Source organism: Hyaena hyaena, unplaced genomic scaffold, assembly GCF_003009895.1.
Source record: "Hyaena hyaena isolate Hyena2069 unplaced genomic scaffold, ASM300989v1 scaffold_590, whole genome shotgun sequence".
NCBI lineage: Eukaryota > Metazoa > Chordata > Mammalia > Carnivora > Hyaenidae > Hyaena > Hyaena hyaena.
The window spans coordinates 866,767-886,342 of NW_024081221.1; the positions used below are offsets into that span (position 1 = coordinate 866,767).

At 39.1% G+C, this 19,576-nt stretch overlaps 1 protein-coding gene and 1 long non-coding RNA gene across 5 annotated transcripts in view; one reads left to right on the top strand and one right to left on the bottom strand.

The window, feature by feature from the left end:
* Window positions 1–15,337, top strand: part of LOC120248470 — a 201,602-nt gene extending 186,265 nt beyond the window's left edge. For all 3 annotated transcript variants that reach the window (XR_005532580.1, XR_005532581.1, XR_005532582.1), the window contains exons 4-6: window positions 12,867–13,010; window positions 14,804–14,846; window positions 15,209–15,337. This is a non-coding gene — a long non-coding RNA (uncharacterized LOC120248470). The remainder of the gene's footprint in view (window positions 1–12,866; window positions 13,011–14,803; window positions 14,847–15,208) is intronic.
* Window positions 1–19,576, bottom strand: part of UMAD1 (UBAP1-MVB12-associated (UMA) domain containing 1) — a 221,675-nt gene that overhangs the window by 95,250 nt on the left and 106,849 nt on the right. The window lies entirely within an intron of this gene.

Genomic DNA, 19,576 nt, shown 5'->3' on the forward strand with positions numbered 1-19,576 from the left:
GAAGAAACCCTCAACAATTATAAATTGCTATCATCATTGATTTTTTTTTTTAATCTGGAGGCAAAGTTTCTAAGATGTCTTCAGATTTAGAAATAGCAAAAACAAAAACCAAGAACATAAATAGGTAATGAAGCAGTCCCTAATTCACAGTAAATAATTTCAGCAAAGGATATCCTTTCTCTCAAATTTTTATTAAAAAAAGTTAAATCTATAGAAAATTTGGAAGAATAGCACAAGAGACATCCTATATTATTCCCCTTCACCTATATTAACCAGTTGTTAAATTTTGCTATATTTACTTTCTCTCTCTCATACAAACACACACAACCAACCAGTGTTGCCGAAGCCAAGACTCCAACTGGTTGGCTCATTATGTACAAGGGCACACCCCATCTATCTGTCTTGTGTACAAAAAGTCAGCCTCTTTCAGAGAATCTAATTTAGCACCTAAGACCTAATTAATATCAAAGCTGCAATAATTGGGAGAACCAATGGACGCTTACGCACTGAGAGTAGATAAGAAGATATTTTGGGCAACTCCCCCTTGGGAAAGATAAAGGGCTCAGAGCTCTAGTCTTAGGTCTGTCAATATGGAGAAAGCAAAGGCTTTCCTCAACAGGCAAGGAAGCCTAACAGAGTTGAACCAGGGTAAGAATTACACATGTCACTGAATGAAGTCACTGGCAAAGGACTTTGAGAAATATCCCAGTATGTGCATTGGCATTTTTCCCCTTAGCTATAGTGAACACAACATTTACACAATGCATCCCCATGCCCTTCTTAGGCATTTAAGTGATCATGCACATCTGGTAGTAGAGCAGAAAATCCAAAAGACACTAAACACTTGGTCTCCAATAACTACACATCTGAAAATACATTCTACAGATACTAGATTGAACTGTGTAAAACTTTTTCTAGATTAAAAAGTCAGGATGGGCAATTTCATGCATTCACATGCATTTGTTCAAGTAGGAAATGACATATGTAGAAAATGACCTATGTGTAAATATTCCCTGCAGTACTGTTTACAGAAGTGGGAGTCTGGAAATAACCTAGTATTTATGTATTATGTGTATATGTATGTATGTATGTATTATATATATAATCTATATTATATATATATAATGGAGTATTACACAATTGTCTCTGTCTATATGTATGTATGGAAGATCTGTATTTAAATACGTAATGGACTATTACACAACTGTCAAAAGAAAAAGCATTAAGAGACTCTCTGTGTACTACCTTGGAAATTTAACATACACTTTTAAGTGGAAAATGTAAACAATTCAATATAGTAAACTATCTTTTGGGTAAAAGCAGGGAGGAGAGTAAAAAAGCATATTTGCATTTGCTTGGAACATATAAATTCTGGAAGAAGACACAAGGAATTAATAGTCGTTTACTTTTGGGGAAGTATGTGAACTCTGTAGTGTAAGACAGATTTTGCAGAATTTTCACTGCATCTCTATATATTTTGAACCATTTCTATGTATTATCTAGTCAGAACAATTTAAGAATGTCTGAGGAAAAAATTAAGGTATTCAGTGTTTAGATGGGGAACTAGAAATTGGAAGATGATTCTAGCTATGTTTTCTATCTACAACAATGCAACATTAAGTTGTAATCATCTCAATGAAATCCATTTCTAGTGTCTGTATGACAAATATTACATATTTAACATATAAAAAATTGATGGTTTCCCATCAGAGAATACAAAAATATCTAATAGGCTTTCTTTTTGAAAAAACAAACTTTTTATTTTGGGATAATTGTGGAGTTTTTAGTTACGTATTATACAGCTGCATAAATAGTATTGAAAACTCTCATTTATCCTTCACCATGCTTCCGCCCATTACTACCAACCCTAAAGCCTGGCAACCAACCACTAATCTGTTCTCCATCTCTATAACTTTGTCATTGGAGAATATTGTATAAATGGAATCATATGGTATGTAATCTTTTCAGATTGCCTTTTAATTATTTTAACAACCTCAATCCCCATATTTCATTTTCCTATATGCTTTTTTTTTTTAAAGCCAGGGTTATTGAGGGATAATTTACATGTTGTAATATTCATCTTTTTTAGTGTATAGTTCGATGAATTTTTTTACAGTTTTATTATGGTATAATTAATGTATAACAGACTGCACATTTTCAAGTGTCAAACTTGATCAGTTTTGACATATGTATACATTTGTGAAAGCATCATCACAGTCAACATAATGAATATATCCATCACTCCCAAAAACTTCCCCATGCTCCTTTGCAATCCATTCCTCCTACACCACATTCCCATCCACAAGCAACAACTCTGCTTTCTATCACTAGATTTTCTAGATTTTAATACAAAGGGAATCATACAGCATGCAGTAAAAACCTTGGAGTGGAATGGCTGGGTCATATGGTAGGTCTCTGTTTAGCTTTTTAATAACCTGCCAAACATCCAAAATGGCTGTACCATTTCACCTTCCTACCAGTAATAATATATCCAAGTTCCCATTCTTCTACATCCTCCCAGCATTTGGTACAGTCAGTAATTGTGATCTTAGCCATTCCAATGGGTGTAGTGGTGGCTCATTGTGGTTTTAATTCACATTTCTCTAATAACGGATGATGTTAAGCATCTTTTCATGGGCTTATTTGCTGTTCATAGATCTTCTTTGATGAAGTATCTATTCAAATCTTTTGCCCATTTTTTAAAAATGAGGCTGTTTGCTTCTTTGCAGTTTTGACAGTTCTTTATATTCTGGATACAAGTCTTTTATGAGATAAGTGTTTTGTAAATATTTTCTCCCAATCTGAGGCTTTTTTCATCTTTTTTTTTTTTAATGTTTTTATTTATTTCTAGGAGAGAGAGAGACAGCATGAGCAGGGGAGGGTCAGAAAGAGAGGGAGTCACAGACTGAAACAGGCTCCAAGCTCTGAGCTGGCTGTCAGCACAGAGCCCGACGCGGGGCCCGAACCCACGAACCGCGAGATCATGACCTAAGCGAAAGTCGGACGCTTAACTGACTAAGCCACCCAGGCGCCCCACTTTTTTCATCTTCTTGACAATGCCTCTCTAAAGTCAGAATATTTACCTTAATGAGGTCCAATTCATCAATATTTTCTCTTTTCTGGATCATGCTTTTTGTGTTATATCTGAAAAATCTTTATCCAAAGGACACAAAGATTTCCACCTATGCTGTTATCAGTTTTATAGATTTAGATTTTATATTTAGGTCTCCTATGTAATTTGAATTAATTTTTCTAAACTGTGTGAGCTTTATAGAGCATTCTAGGGAACATCTACCCTTAGAGACTGAGGAAAAGAGAAAAGCAGTCAATGAAGAGAACAAGGAATATACTGACACAGAGAAGTCAGAGGGTGAGGGCTATAATTAGGAGAGGTGAGGTTGTGAAAGTGGTCATGGAAGTTCGCTCGGAGACCAGTGGAAGCAAACATAGAGTAATGGTCACTGGATCTCAGCATGAGATCACTAGTAGACTTTGAGACACAAATTTCAATATGCAACAGACAGAAACCAGACTAAATGGTATAAAAAGAAAATATGGATGGCGAAGATAGAAAATACTAAAATCACTCTTAAAAGTTTCATTCTTGAAAATTAAAAAATAAAAAACAAAAAACAAAAAAAACCCACATAGGACACTGAACTCTGGGTCTCTGGACTATGGAGAAGAACCAGGTAGGGAGAGGTGAAAGAACAAGAGAAAGGAGATAATTGGTGAAGCAAAGTTTGGGAGGAGGCAAGATGAGAATGTATCAACAACACAGTTTTCCTTTTGCATGGAGGCAATAGAAAACGAGAATGGATAAAGACAGGGATACTTCAAGAAGGTAGGAAAGGGAAGTTCAAGGGCCTTGCTCAGCCCTCGTGGCAGAGTAGAAAAGGAGTTTTTCTATGGAGACTGAGGGGGGGAGGCTAGGCGGGGACTTGAGGGGGGTGAAAGGGTTTGGGATTGGCATTGTGGGGGAAGTGGTGGGTTGGGGGTCAAGCAGAGATAAATAATGGGATTCTAAAGAGCGCGGAGAACACTCAGGGCAAGAATCAATGTTCGTCAAATTTAATGTTTGCTGCATTCTCCTTCCTTGCTGCCAAGAGTTCTTCCCCATCCCCAGCCCTCAAAAAAAGATACAAATGAGCCAATGGTTCCATAACTACACTATAGGACTTCCCCACAACTGACTCTCTCTCTCTCTCTCTTCCCCCGTCTTCCCTCCCTCCCTCCCCTTCTTTCTTTCCTAAGACTCACAACCTGTTTGATATGTAGAACAGGTATTACAATTCCACCTTCCATGAAGAAATAGATGCTGGGAGGACTTCCCCAAAATGCTCGGCTAGCTTGGACTTAAATCCAGATCTTTCGATTCTAATTCCAGTGATCAGAATTTCCAGTAATATTTCTTCACTGCATCACACTGCTACCTTCAAGGCTCTCATTTCCATTCTTACTTTAAAACTTGGCCTCAGAGTTTCTTTATGGCTATTCTCCCTTTCCAATCCACCCCATACTCTCCTTCATTCGTCTTCCTGAACTCAACTTTGCCCATGCTCTACAGAGGCAGGAGGCTGAAGAAGAGTTTGGTGCAGGTGAGGGCTCAATTTACAAATAGAAAAACTAGCTAGCTGCGGCCACGGTTTGACATTTAGAATAAACTCAAGTCTGACTCTGAGTTATTTTAGAGCTTTTGGTGAAGAAAGACACAAGGAATCAGGAGATAACTGCCAGTGAAGAGTAGGGAAGAGACAGTTGGGATTCTTCGCAAAAATAGCCAGTGTACAGTCCTCCTCTGAGAATGCCCAGGATAAGGACTTGAAGACTGGAAACAGTTTAGAGCTTTTGGGCTGGAACTCCCTACCCTCTCCCCTCCTTTTCTGTGGCCTTCCAGAATCCCTTCACTGACATAAAACCTGAGACTCTCCCATACAAAATCATCACTATAGGATAAATGCTCAGAGCAAACCTGAACCTTTTATTTTGCCTAGGGTGATTTGTTTAACATGTTGGGCAATCAATATAAAAACTTATGACCAATGGATGTCTTGTACAAATCTTATTTGTGAGCACAGTTTTTTTTTAATTCAGTTTCCTCTGGCCTTGTAACTGTTATTTTGCTACTGTAGACTATGATGCAAATTAAGGCATTTCTATTCTTATTTCAAAGTCTGCTGCATAAAATAAGTGTATGCTTTTCAAAGCCAATTGACAGCCTAATGTTCCACATTTAACTACAACAAATCAACACTTCACCAGATTACTTCATTATTATTTAACTAATTCAGTTAAAAATTTATGGAGGAAACTGATTTTCATCTCTCATAGTTTCTGGTCATGAAAAATGGCTAATTCTCCTCATGTTCCGTTTGTATACAACATGAGCCTAAAACACTTTCTCTACAAAAGTAGTTTACTAACTTGCATAATGCATTAAAGTCAACATAAACATAATTGTATGGTTCCTGATTTTAAGCATTATTTAGAAAGTAGATCTCTCACAAGCTAAATCATCTTAAAACCCCTACTTTTTAGTTTGCAATGGTCACAAAAGCAAACAATTTTTCTGTAGTAGGGTATATTCCATCTGCTAGGGCTAAGTGATATTGTGAAATAGTAAAATCTTGTAGGCCAGAATTATAGTGGTATTTCTGCTTTTTAAGGATTAAAGTGAATAAATTTAAGGTGAATCCCCCCCTTTTTTAAAGGCTTCTTCTGTTATATTTAATCCACTTTCACACAGTTTTTCTTAATTACACTACAGCTGTCTGGTAAGGCACAACTGACCACTTCCATCATGAAAACAAACTGTACCCCACCATCCAAAGTTCTCGATTAAAAAGCAAATGTTTTTGTGAGCCCAGAGAAAACGGGCACAGCTGCTCCATTTCACGAGGCGGGCACCTCTACTCCATTCAGCTGTGAAGAATGGCAATGACTGTAAATTGTTCTTCCTGATCGGTTCCACAATAAAAACAAACCACACTACTTTCAATTTTTCAAAGCCAATTTTTTTAAGCCTCCAGTACACTGGAAACAAGAGTTGTGTTCTTCTGATTCATGGCCTTTGATTTCTGCATAAACGTCCCTGTATGCATGTAAAAACAGGTCCCTGCAGGATACTCACAGAGACTGTATATATTAACTTACCAGATGTACCAGAAGATAGAAACGCCATCAGCCTACCTTTTAAAGCGAGATACTATTGAACAGCTTAAACTGCCTGTGACTAAAGCGTGGCTGTAAAGAACACACCGTGCGCAAAGGGGCACTAGGTAGTTCATGAGAAACTGCGGCATGCTCACAGAAAGGGCAACAAATGGGTTTGAACTTGCCTTTTAATGCTCTCAGTTAAAATCCATACTGTGGAATTAAGGTCAAGTCACACACATCTGCATTTGCAAGTAGAACACTTGGACTCTGATAATAGCTAAAATTATTGACAGAATTTTGTTAAGAAACTTCTAAATGTTCCCAATTTACCCACAGCATTCAAATGGTATCTAGGATTTAAAGTTGAGGTCTCCAGAGTCTATTCCCAATCAAACACCAACTTAAAAATGTTTGAGCATTCCTCCTCTATATTCTATCATTATATAATTTATTTGCAAACATGGAGCACTGGACTGATCTCTAATGAACATTCAAAAACAGAAAAATTGACAGTTGTTTTTTCTTAAGTTTATTCATTATTTCAGAGAGGGGGAGAGAGAGAGAGAGAGAGAGAGCGAGCGAGCACACGAACAGGGGAGAGGCAGAGAGAGAGGAAGACACAGAATCCGAAGCAGGCTCCAGGCTCTGAACTGTCAGCACTGAGCCCGACACAGGGCTCGAACTCACAAACTGAGATCATGACCTGAACCGAAGTTGGCTTAATTGACTGAGCCACTCACCCAGGAGCCTCTAGGCAGTTTTTCCTTAAGGAGGAGACAGAGATAATTTGTAAATGAAGTTTTAAGACCTTCTTTGCACACCTCCAGGAGGCCCTCCTGCAGAGCTCCTGAGGCACTGCCCACTTCCTCCCTACCTCACATGGAGACCCAAAGTGGGCTCCGAATAATACAAGGCCAACCTAAGTTGTTAGTGGCTTGTGGATGAACTCTTGGATTGCTGTAAATTTCTATCCCTGCCCCTAAAAAGATCTTTTTGCAGAAAACTCAGGATATAATCTAGTTTCAAACAGCTTTTAATTTTGACTCATCAGTAGAGTGTTGCAATGGAATGCAAATATGACCCAATATGGAGATTAAAAACAAAAATGTTCAGATTTGTGAACTTCCGCTTTGGTGGCAAAACTGCTGGCATGAAGCTAACAACAATTTCTAACACAAGTCAGCAATCAGTATCATCTCCATCAACAAACAAGTTGCTGTTGAAAATAACATCCTCTGACTGCTGCAGCAATTGTGCCCTGAACACACTAGTCACCAACTTTTCCATGTGTCTCCTCTTGACATTTTACCTTTCCAAACTATCTATGTAACAAATGCATTCTTTCTAGAAACCCTAGCAATATGTGATTTCAGGCAAAGGAAGTTCTTACCAAGTGCTGACTCTATCAATAATGGGATGTATTAGATACTGATTGAGTCTACACAATTTTGATAAGGAAATACCTATCATCCTCGTCTTCAAGGACCTAAAAAAAAAAAATCTAACAAAAATTACACAAGGCGCCAGTGTACACGTGCATGTACACACACACACAAGCACACACACATACCACTATTCATCCTCCTTTCTCTCTGGCCATTTGTTCTCTGTTTCCTTCATGGGTTCCTCTTATTTTACCTCCTCTGTTATTCCCCAAGGTTATTTTCTTCTTACTCCATCTCTTGGGGGGGTCTCACTCAACACTATACCTCAAGATATATCAATATGTCTTTGACTACCAATGTTGTTCCTAAAGAACCAACATTTTTCTTGAGCTACAGATCATACTTCCCATACTTCCCATTGCCTACTCAATTTCTCCAATTGGACGAAGGGCACTTCACCCCAACACTTCCAAGAGAGAATGCATTATCTTCTCCGTAAAACATGCTCCTCCTTCTGTATTCACCCCCACTCCTGGTGGTTATCAGGGGTTTCTCCATCTCCCTTGAATCTCCTATCTATTTTAAGTCTAGTCAATTCAACCTCCTCGATACCTCTCAGATTTGACCACTCCTCCCCACGGTCACCACTCTATTTTCAACACCCTCGTAATTGATCTTTTCTCAAATTTCTGCTTTCCTTGACTTCCTCCTCCACCTCACTGCCAGGTAATCTTTCTCAATACTCAGACCACCTTCCTTGCTTAAATAAGAAACAAAAGACTTCTTGAGAAAACAAGAAAAGTCCAAGAATGGAGTTTCAAGGCTAGGAGACATCCAAGAGTATTAATGAGCTAGAAGGAAAGAGCCTGTAATAAGGAAGAAATAAAGATTCCAAGGCAAGCTCAAGAGCACTGGGGGAGGAGTCAGTGCTGAAAAAAGTGAACACATACTTCCCTCTGAGGCAGAAACACTGTAAGGATGGCTGGAGGTGAAGGCAAGTCTGGATGTGAAGACGAGGCAGGCTGAGGGAGCACATGCCAGATATTACCTATGTCCTCAGATAAATGACAAGGGCAATTAATCATTACTTTAAAAGGAAAGGGTCAAGAGAGCTGAGGTTCCTGAGAAAAGTTATTCCAGTTCAGAATACTCACGATGGATAATAAAAAATGCAGCTCATTAAAAACAGGTTGGAAAATTTAAAAAAAAAAAAAAAAAAAAAGAGGGATGCCTACGTGTGTCAGTCGGTTAAACGCCTGACGGGCTCAGGTCATGATCTCCTGGTTCGTGGGTTGGAGCCCTGTGTCAGGTTCTGTGCTGACAGCTCAGAGCCTGGAGCCTGCTTTGGATTCTGTGTCTCCCTCTCTCTCTGCCCCTCCCCTACTCACCCTCTGTCTCTGTCTCTCAAAAACGAATAAATGTTCAGAAAAAAAAATTTTTTTAAGAGGAAAAAAGTCATTCTGAGCGCTGAGCTAAGGATGAAAATCATAAATCTGTACCAGAGTTAATCAGCACAGTAAGAGGAATGCTGGTGGGCAGGAGACCAGCGGAAAGTATGAGGACTGTGCTGATAGGTTTGAAGTCCCCAACAGCTCTCAATATCCACCTTCATCCACATAGCTCTGCTTCCCCGAGGCCCATGGCAATTTCTTTCCTCTTCTCCTGGACCCTATGTTCTGATCACCATGAACATGCTCTACCATTTCTAGAACAATGCTGTGCTGTCAGAACTCTGTCTTCGGACATGCTGATTCCTCCGTGTAAATATGTCTCCCTCGGTCCCTCTCCGCCTCCCTCCATTCTTTATGGAAACAAAAAACAACACTCCAAAATAAATTTGATTGGCCAAGGTCAGGAGGCCACCGAGACAACTACCTGGGTACAGAGTGCACACTCTACAAGCGTTTGATGGGTGAAGGCATCATATGATTTGTAGGAAACCATCCTGTGAATGAGGCAGGTTTTCTGAGGCATGTGAAGAGAAGAGAGTAAGTATCTTCAAGTCCTCTGGCTTCCAACGGTAGGTAATAAACTTGTATATTATTCCTGAGGTCCTTGTTTCCATGACTCCATTTAAAACTTAACATAGGATACTTAAAGTTCACTGTATCTTAAAAAGCACTTTTTTTTTTTTTGAGATTTCTGCTTATATAAGTTGATGCCACCAAGGTCTCCGTAATTGATAGAAGCGGATTTACAGAGTTTTTACTGAGGCTTCCATCTCTAGAACTACTCCCTTACCGTGTTACCCTCAAAGACAAACGAGTATCTGTGCAAAATGCAGACATGCAAAAAAGCTAAACGTCCGGACAGATGAATGAAAGGGGACATCTGGTCTTGGTGCTTCTGTTCTTTCCTCGATTCAGAGTTCTAAAATTTCTAGTGCACTGGTCCTTTTAGTTGTATCCATTATCGTCCCTCCCTTTAATCATCCCTATCCAGTGCCACAGAGACGGACATTTACTGATCTACCTAATATGTTATAAACACCAGGGAAAATGCAAAGAGGAGTGAGAGGAGAAGGGGAAGGACAAATACATGCACAAACTATTAAATACAATACAGTATTAGAATATAAATGTGCCTTCATTCAACAAGTATCAACCCCCTAGTATGTATCTAGCACCGTCTTAGGCCTGAGCATTGAGCAGTGTAACTAAGACACACACACACACACACACACACACACACAACTTGGCTTGAAGGAGTGTAAATCATTAACCAGACAGCAAAGAAAGTGAAGCCGACCCACTGAAGGCAGCAAGTCCTCCGGATTGCGAGGAGGACACAGGCCCTGTCACAGAAGCTGCCACCAGCTGACCTGGGAGGGGGAGCAGAAACACAAGGCAGGGGAGGAGGGGGTCCAGGGGCCAAACAGCACAGGCACATTCAATAGAGTGTAGAGTCAGGATGGCAGAAATACTTGCTCCAGCAGGAAACCCAAAGAGATAAAAAGTAACCCAAAATACTGCAGTGAGCTGAACATGAGGTTGACAAAACTGTGCTCTGTCTCTTTATGGGAAAACAAGGAGTGCTTTTCTGTCCCCCCTGTTCTCCAGAGGTACAGAAAAATAAAGTTTTGTATGCCATGAAGTTGACTAAATTTTCATTTTAAAATGTGATAAATCTGCCAGGGTACTAGGTATTAAAAAAACACATTAATAAACCAATAAACAAGCAAAACCATAAAGAACCAAAACAAATGAACTTCCAGGTTACTATCTGCTGGACTTACAATTTTTTTAAAAAGTCTTTTTAACACAGGATAGCTATGAACATAGAAAAAAACCCTAATAAAAAAAAATCAGCAGGTTCACTTTGAGAGCACGGTGTGTACGCTACTCAAGTCAATATTTACGTATCTGAGAGAAAGCAAATTACTAGGACACAAAAAAAGCAAGAAGGGGAATGAGAAAGCATATATTTAAGCCTGAGAAGCTGGAGAGCACAGAGCTGAGAGCCAGACTGCCTGGGATCTCATCTCAGCCTTGCCTCTTGCTAGCTTTGTAACCGTGGGCAAGTTACTTAATCTGATCTTCCACGTATGTAATACAGAGGTATAATAATAGTATCTACCTCAAAGCATTATTTCGAGGATTAGACTAGTCAATTTATGTAAAGCTCTTAAAAGAGTACTTGGCACCTAAGTATAAACTGTTATTATGGGGGGGGGGCAGTAATTGTTATTATGATCTGGAGCTGAGTACTTTACTGTAGAATTCATATTAGCCACTGATGATCTACTGGAAAATTGTTTATCCTCTTACAAAAGTTGGTGAAAATGCTGCTTTATTAATGAAATAGTGCCAACGACTAATACCCTAGAGTTGAAACCTAGAATAAATGTGCTTAACAATGCACTCTGTTTAATCCTACTTTTGGTTACCAGCTTAATTTCTTGGAATGTTCGCTATTCACGATAGTCACCGCCACCTCTGAAGCAATACACTCATGCCATCGTTTTAAAGGGAGAGGACTTTAAAAGACAGAACTTGAAATAGTCGCCTAGATTTCATCAGACCAGAAGTTCTGTGAAAGCCGAATAGGCAAGGGTGCTTACAAAATCCACCAAAATATCAATTGCACCAGACTGTGAGTTTCCATGGGGGCAGGGACTTTTGTGCCTTCATCAACATATCACCAACATCTAGACCCGTACAGAACATGGCAAGATCATAATGTTTTCTAATAACTGAACAATAGAGCTTCAAAGGAACTGCCCAAATCCTAAATAAATGATCCAATACACGTCTGTAGGAAATTACGTATAGATTTAAATGATAAAAAAGGAATATTAAGTTTTTAAACAATCACACCTTTGAGCTTTAAACGAGTGTGGAGTTTATCCTTAACACCAGCCAGCTCCCAATGTAAGGGGGTGGGGGAAAATTAAGCACCTTGGAGTTCTTCTAGATTGCCTAAAGAGGGTTGTATGTTTTACACCAAAGTAGCACCTGCGCCATTTAGAAGAATAAATTCAATGAGAAGTGGTTATGAATCTATAAATTATAAGGCTTTGGGGGTTCTTTTATTATGTGAGTAACAGCACACGTTCTTCTGGACCTGCAGCTGCTGTACTGTTTCTGAACTGCACGAGGACTTATTTTACTCAGACAAAGTTTGAAACCTGAGGCAGTATCAGTTTATTCATCAGATGAACTTTAATGCTATATAGTAAAAGTTTTACTTCCTAATATAAATTGTTGGCCTGCAGATACAAGTAACAAATAATAGGTCACTGAGTTTGCCTGCGATAAGCAAGAAGTTATAGTAAAAAAACCCACTGTTTTTAAAAATGGAGTTTAACTACATATGTACCCTGGTAGAAAAAAAAAAAAAGACAAGCAAATTTTGCTGCTTCTTGGCAAGGTTGCTCTGGTATAATCTGATGCCACGGCACAATCACAATTTTATTAAAACAAAAAAATTGCTGTATTTGGGTTCTAACTGCCATCTTTGGATCTTAACAAAAGAGTCTGTGCCAAACAAATGACCAGAAGGGTAATTCTGATTAAAACTATCTTTTCACTAGAAAAATAATTTGTAACTGAGGAGAACTGTTCTACCACTTATATATATACTTATATGTGTGTGCGCGTGCGCACACACACACACAATACTTTTTTGGCTTACAAATTTAATAAGTATTCAGAAAAATATCCCAAAGGCACTAAACAGGGAGAAAAGAATTATTTCCAAGATTTTGGGTAGGACCAGATTTTATTTCCAAAACTCCAGACAGATATCTGTGTCTATTAAATGAGCTTGTAAGAACCCCCAGGTCTCTCTCCAGCTACTAGCCCTCTTTCCTCCTCTCTTGAACAGTCAAAGTCACCATTCCGCAACTGAATCCGCAGTAAATTCCCAGCAACCTTCTTTCAGTTCTGAGAGCACACTGGGCTCTCAGTCCACGTCTGCAACGTCAGCCCCATCGTCCCTCCTCCAGTTCCCGCTTGCTCACCTACGAGGGTAAGTGCCCCTGAGTACACAATACCTCTCGACTTCCCACTTTATTAGTGTCTAATGATCTGTTTCCCCAGCTGATTGAAAATCATGTGGCCAGTGATCTTACATGTCTTACCGTGGTGAATGCCACTCCCTGGCACGGTGCCTAGGGTAGAGTTGGGAGCTCAATGAATATTTATTGAATGTATGAATGATTTCTCAGTCGCTCAACCGAAATTACTGCTCATAACCAGAATGTGAGCTTTTAAGGCCAAAGTCTACTTAATCCTCAGTGCAGGCCTAGCTCTACCCCTGGGCACAGAGATGGAACTCAAGAAATGACTGACAGTTCAATAAAAGATAACAATTCAATGACCTAAACAATTTTTTGATTTTAAAAGGTAACTTTTAGGGCTTTAATATGAAGCTGCAAATATTATTAAATTTGCTTAATGTATCTAATTTCCTTTTTCATATGAGCTTAAATAAGAAGATATCAAAACAAATCTAATCTAAGTTAGAAGTTTTGTAAGTCACTAGTAGTTTCTGAGACAATGGTATCAGTTTATTAAGTATTATCATCATCATCAACAAGCACTCGAGTATTGTTGCAAGAAACAAAAAGAATATTTTGAGAGAAAGATCTCAAGACCAGGGTAAGAATTTGGCTACCAGAAGAAAACGGACAGAAACAGGAGGGACATAAAAGGCAAAGTGGTGAAAGATAGGATATAGGGAGGGTTAGGAGTTCAGCCTTTTGATCAGTGAGATGCTGTCCCCACCAGCCTAATTGGAAAGCTGTGGATTTGTTGGATTAGGGATGAGACGACTGGGAACAGAGCCTCAATAATTTAAGTACGAGAGGCCAATACAACATCGGATTTAGTGTGTCCTTAAAAGTAACGATAGTAACATTTAGAGCAAAGGTGGGTCACCAGCAGCAGACAGTGACAGGTGGAGACAAATATGATCAGTGCCGAGATGAAATAGCAGGTGTATACAGGGAAGGAAGTGCTCTGGAATCAAACAGAAGGCCAGCTGCAGAGATAAGAGGTTAAATCAGTCAAAGAAATTCTAGAAGCCAAGATCAAAAAAGGTGCTAAGAGCAAGGGCAAGGTACCCTGGCAAAGACATCTAAATGGTCCTAGACTGTAAACACTGAACCACAGATTGTAAACAATGAGGCAGAGGAATCTGACCGGTATAGACAACAGTAGAAATACGACCTCATTGTTAGAACACGCTGTTTCTAATAGATTCTGGCACTGTTACTTAGCGAAGTTCTTCATGGACTCCAAACCTACTTCAAGTGACCCAGCTCCCAGCACTGCCCTATGATGCTCTACTATAATCTGCACAATTGACCTAGATGTTGCGAATTGCCTATTCAAGTGTTCACACTACTCCCAGCTTCTACGGTCTCAATTTAATCTCAACAATTTTGCCTTTAACAAATTGCTTATATCCATCACATACCTTCATATTGTTTTACTACTTAAAGGTAAGACATTTTATTTTATTTTTTTTAAATGTTTTTTATTTATTTCTAGGAGAGAGAGAGAGACAGTGTGAGCATGGGAGGGTCAGAGAGAGAGGGAGTCACAGACTGAAACAGGCTCCAGGCTCTGAGCTGGCAGTCAGCACAGAGCCGGATGCGGGGCTCGAACCCACGAACCGCGAGATCATGACCTAAGCGAAAGTCGGACGCTTAACCGACTAAGCCACCCAGGCGCCCCAAGACATTTTATTTTTAAAACCTTTTTTTTTAATGAGGTCAATTCTTCTCTATTCTAAAAACTGTAATTTCTGTTTTCCAGATTACTCAAAACATCGGTGACTGCTGTGTCTGGAAGTTTTGGGGTTGGTATAGGACAAATGTATTCTTTATACTGTCAGTCTGTAAGAGATTTCTACTTCCTCTCTTTTTACTGTACAAGATGACTCCCCCAATGGCACTAGGTCTTCAAGCCCACTGCAACCTTATACCTACTTTGCTGTCTGATAGCACGTTGGCTCCCTTTCAGCATTACTAAGCATTTTCTCCCATTGAGTATCTCTTTCAGATTACTTGCCCTTAGATGTATTATCTTACTATTTCCTGTGATACTCTTAAACCTTTTTAGGTATCTTTGTGATACTTCTCTTATTTCGCTATTTGAGATACTTCCCAATTTACTCTCACCTATAAAACTGGTTGAAGCACTGTTCATTTCCGATTTTAGGTTTCCAAATGAAAATGCAGAGGCAAACTAGGTAATATGTCTTCGTGAAGCTACAGTTTGTCTTAAGAAGAATGAATTTCTTGGGGCGCCTGGGTGGCTCAGTCGGTTGAGCGTCCGACTTCGGCTCAGGTCATGATCTCACGGTTCGTGGGTTGGAGCCCCACGTCAGGCTCTGTGCTGACAGCTAGCTCAGAGCCTGGAGCCTGTTTCAGATTCTGTATCTCCCTCTCTCTCTGACCCTCCCCTGCTCATGCTGTCTCTCTCTCTCTCTCTCTCAGAAATAAATAAAAAAAAAAAACATTAAAAAAAAGAAGAATGAATTTCTTAAGTAAAAATTGCAAGTCATCATGTAAAGTCGGTAAACCTGAACTGTTTACCTATTACACAAATCATACAGTCAGTTTTGTGACTAGCTTTAAACAAAAGTTAAAGTGATTTTCAGTGGCATTTATTTTTGTTTAATGTGCATACTTGGTTCATTTTCACTCATTCTTTTCTTTGGGATTGAGTTAATGTAGAAGAAAGAACTCTCTTTAAAAACGCAAAAGTAACATTTTGTTTAAATTTCAACTCTTAAATACATTTAAAAATTTTTAATTCAAATGTCTTTGGTCCTCCAATAACTATAAAAACGGTCATTGGTTTTACTTAACTATAAGGCACCTTAATTAAACAGCAACAACCCATTCAGTATTTTACATTCTACCTCATTGTATTTATGAGAGTTTTATTTATTTTTTTCCTACTGTGCTGTTTATACTTTTCTTTTGCCTGTACTCAAAATGGATTTTAAAATATAATTTGGCTTGGGAATTTCAGGATATTTGTTTCCTCTATACTGTGCTCACATAAACATAAAACTCTGGTTTTATCACATAAACTGATTATGTGATATCAGACATCACATAAATGTCTGGCTTATTTAATATCACTCTAGTTTTCTCTAATTTCTTTGGATAGTACCAACTCAAAAGCAACTTAAAAATCAAATAAAAATTAAAAGAATCAAGTGATGTTATTCAGTGTATTTTTAGTTAAATTCTGCTAAACCTTAATTTTCATAGTATGCTTTTGACTTCAGAATCTTTGAAGGAAACACATTCTAATCCAACTCAGGTAAGTTACGAGTTAAACGTGTATAATTTGGACAAGAAATATGGCGAGTCCATGTATGTGGCTCAGTCTTAGAGTGATGTTTACACAGGGGGCCCTGGCTCTGTCTGCACTATATTATGACCCTTGTCATCGCCTGCCCCGGAGCAGTTACATATGTGTCTACTTCTCCCATTAAGCCAGTCTCTCCTGAAGGGCAGAAGCAATCTGAAACCTTTGTATCTTCCGTGAAGGCTCCCACAGCACTTTGCACAAAGCAGCCACACAATACATGTTTGCAAAGCTGGGTCAGAAGAGCCAAGTTCTTGGATCTGCCTTGGCATATAAGCCCCATGAAAAATGAAAGCAAAAGTAACCTAGGTGAATGTGTTGGGGGGCAGGTGGAGGTGGTGAGGTTAAGAATGTCAGCAAGTAACCACAAATGAAAATATTTAAATGTGGTCTTGCTTATTAACTCATCACTAATCTATTTATACAAAAGTTGAGATTTAAAAAAAAAAAGGTAACTTTTAATTCTTCCCAAATTAGAAGACAGGGAAGCTTCATTATTTTGTTTTAAAGTATTTTCTGAATTAGACATGCCCACAGGACACAGCCAGTATAAATAATTTGTTCTCCTGGTGTTGCCACTGCTGAACAATGATGAACAGATCAACAGTACAGGAATTTCCCATTAAAGAGCGACCCATTGTGTAGAAAATAGATCCTCAAACAAGGAGCTGCATTTAGGATATGTTTCTACTTTCTGAATTCTGGCACACCCTTAGTCCCTAGCGCCAACGAGTCAGTCTCCTGGTAAACCTGAAACTGATCTTTCAAAGGCAATGTAATTCAATTCAACAAACATTTATTGTGCATCCACTGTATACCAAGGCATAAGAATGAAAATCTGAGGGGGATAAAGGGCCTGCAAAGGAGAATGAGAAGTAATGATCGGTAAAGAAGGAAAAGATACTGGTGGTATATGGAACCCAAAAGGACAGGGTGATTGGTAACCACTCTCGGATGTTAGCAAGGGTGGAAAGCAAGACTCCAGAAGAAAAGATAGAATTCTAACTGTGTAAATACAAAGTACTAGGATCAATGAACAAAATGAGGGACTTGTGTAATTTTCCATGTTTAGAATAATTCTGTTTTATGAACCTATTCCGTAAGAATAAGTTCCAGTGATATTAACATTATTACCAACTTCCCTACCATCCAGACTTGAAATTTCTTCCTTTTCCCTCTGATAACTAATGTGATCAATTACCACATTCTATCACTCATACCCACGTGATTACGGTTGCAGATATGGTAGTATAGGTTGTGTACTGCACAAGAATGCCACATCTGCAGGGAGGAGTGTTCACATTATAGATGTATAGGTTTGATTTTCCAGTAGAGGGCAGTCAAGTGTCTTATTCTAATTAAGTAAATATATTACAACAATTTTCTAACATACGGAAGTAAAATGTCTTAAAGACAGGGCACCTTTTCAACTCCCAGAATGCACTGAGTGGGTCAGTGGTAGCCCTGCTCACAATGCTTCCCACCTATATTCTAGTATTCATTCTGGCTCCAGCCATGACGAATCCAACTCATATGACATCTGGCAATAGCTTCCACCCTGATCCCCTAATTTATCGACACTCGAGTCCATCCCACAAGTATCTGAAAAGTTTCCCAAAGAAGAGTTCCCCAAGTATAACTTCTCTTTCCCAAAAGCCTTCCGTGGCTCTATGTCATAGTCTCTTCAACCTCACACTCAAGGCCCTTCATACCAGGTCCTTAATCTTCCTTTCTAGTCTAGTCATTCTCTACTAACCAAGAGATGCCCTACTCCCAGTCACAACTAATTACTGTCTGCCTTCCATATATCCCTTCCTTCCCTACTTTGCTATCTTTGTCCATGCCATTTCCTCTGCCTGGAATTCTCTCCAAACTCTGTTTTCCGGCTAGAAGTTCTAAATTACATTCAGTAGTATATTTTGGGAAGAGGTTTTGTATGACTAAACACTGTTTTTGGCAAGCATCAAAACAAACCAAACAGTAGCAAAAAATATCATATCCCCTTCCTTGGTTTTCGTTGGCATTCCTGTAAGGTATTGGTGCATAACAAACTACTCCAAATGTAGGACTTAAAACAAGGACAATTTGGGGGCACCTGGGTGGCTCAGTTGGTTAAGCCTCTGACTTCGGCTCAGGTCATAATCTCACATTGGTGGGTTCAAGTCCCACATAGGGCTCTGTGCGGACAGCTCAGAGCCTGGAGCCTACTTCGGATTCTGTGTCCCCCTCTCTGTCCCTCCCCAGCTTGTGTTAGGTCTCCCACAAATAAATTAAAATGTTTCAAAAAATTATTAACAAAAAAAGAAATCACTTTCTAACACACACACACACACACACACACACACACACACACACACACGGACATTTTTTATTACACCTCACAAATTTCCGGGCCTGAAACCTGGAGAGAGCGGAGCACCTCTCTGTTCTCTGTGGCAGCATGAGCAGGCTCTCTACTACTGGTATTCAGCTGGCAGATGGGCTATCTGGAGAGACCCCACTTCTCCTAATTGTCACAGACCTAGAAGGTCTTCATTCTTCAGGGCCCAGCTGAAATTCCCCTTCTCCCAAGAATCCTTTGCAGGCCAGGCCCTTGAGTCAGGTTTAATCTCTCATGGCTTCAGATTCTCTAGTGCCTTTTTCTTCATTATAGTACTTTGGCTCTCCATAACCTTACACTAGGCTTTCATTTATTGGAAGAAGCAGAAGAGAGAAAAAGGCAAAGGGAACAGTAGAATACTTTGACCATATGAATTCTCATATGGTTTAAAGAGGAAACAAAATACTCAGTTTGACTAGAACTCTTGTGGAATCAAGTACAGGGACTGATCTACATGTAGACAACATTTTACGTATGTGTATAGTCATGTTTACCCTAAATGATTAGCTTTTGTAATTACTCTGCATTCCAGGAAAGAAACATAACTGGGTAGAAAAATTGAGGGTCTTATGCATTCATGCTTAATGATAATTTCCAATATCGCATATATTTTTGTCCTCAAAAATGTTCAAAATGGAACATTCCCTTGCATCGGTAAAATTTATACCCTCCAAAAAATACTAAAGAGACACATTAATGGGACTGGAAATTATACTAATTAAAATCCAGTAACTCAAACTATCCAGTTTAAATACCCTATATAAAAAGTATAATTTTGAGCTAAAAAAGACAGAAAATCTTATTCAATCTTATTATGATGAAAA